General features: G+C 47.1%; 1 long non-coding RNA gene across 1 annotated transcript in view; it reads left to right on the top strand.

The window, feature by feature from the left end:
• LOC115298243 overlaps positions 1–1256 on the top strand; it is a 255033-nt gene that overhangs the window by 51633 nt on the left and 202144 nt on the right. The gene's annotated exons all lie outside the window — the stretch shown is intronic.

A 1256-nucleotide genomic window follows, 5' to 3' on the forward strand; every position in this document is an offset into this window, starting at 1 on the left:
AAAGTTAACCCGATAGTCACTGAACAAGACCCTGAACTCGCTCTGTAATTGGTTAATTTCAAAGATACCCTAAATGTTGTAATTGGGTCCCGCCAAAAGTAACGAACACTCTGAACAGTGTGGATGGTTAGAGCTGCTGCCAATACTGTTGTACCATTATGATTGGGTCTCTACCTATGTCACAATCTCCTGTAACTCCCCCTTCCCAAACTCATAAAAGTCCTGCCCCGCCTTTGTTCGGGGCTCGCTCGCTCTCAGCATGGATCCACCATGCCTGTAAAGTCTGTGAGCCCGAGTTTAGGCCCCTGCGAGCCTAAATTCGTAATAAAGCCCTTTGCTTTTGCATGCGTGCTTCGGCCTCCCTGGCGGTCTCTGGTTTCTGGGGGCGATAAAGAAATCTTGAGTACAACAAGACTCGGAGGGGAGGCCTAGGGAGGAACTCGGCAGCTGTATCCTCATCTGGAAGACGAGGACTGTGAAAACTGGACAGAGTCCAGCACTGCCAAACCCCCATGGCCAGGGTGTCATCGACGGTGGTGTTCAAGCTCCGGATTTGGGTTGTTTTTGTTTTGTTTTTGTTTTGCCTTCATGCAAAGTTCTGTCCATTGTACTGAGATATCACTTGTTCTCTCGTAATGACGCCTGTCGAAGCCACAGGGGCGGCCCCTCTGATGTCTGCTGCTTGGTTGATGGTAATCACAGCCACACCTCAAACATACTCTAAGTTTATTTACTTATTTTTTACAAAGAGAGCAAGAAAGAGAGAGCGAGCGAGCATGAGTGAGGGAGGGGCCGAGAAAGAGAGAGAGACACAGAATCCGAAGCAGGCTTCAGGCTCCGAGCCGTCAGCGCAGAGCCCCCTGCGGGGAAGGAACCCATGAACTGTGCGATCCGGACCTGAGCCCGGGTCAGATGCTTAAGGGACTGAGCTACCCAGACGTGCCTCAGGCATATTTTTAAAAGGCACCCCGAGACACACTTCCTATGGGGAAAAAAAACCCAGCATGTAATTTCTGTCCTTGATGGAATGTATTAAATAAGCAAACAAGCTTTTCCCTTATTTTCTTTACTTTTTTTTTTCCTCTTCTTTTTTTGGTGGTGGGGGTGGTTATGTTTAAATGAAGTTGCTTTTACAACACCAAAGACTTAATCATCCATTTCCTACATAAAAGGTAGCTACTTTTTTGCATGGACCTCAAGCATATTGTAGTATAGAGGTGGAATTTAAGGAAAGGTATTAAGCAGGCTGTGTTGTA

This window comes from Suricata suricatta, chromosome 8, assembly GCF_006229205.1.
Source record: "Suricata suricatta isolate VVHF042 chromosome 8, meerkat_22Aug2017_6uvM2_HiC, whole genome shotgun sequence".
NCBI classification, from domain to species: Eukaryota; Metazoa; Chordata; class Mammalia; order Carnivora; family Herpestidae; genus Suricata; species Suricata suricatta.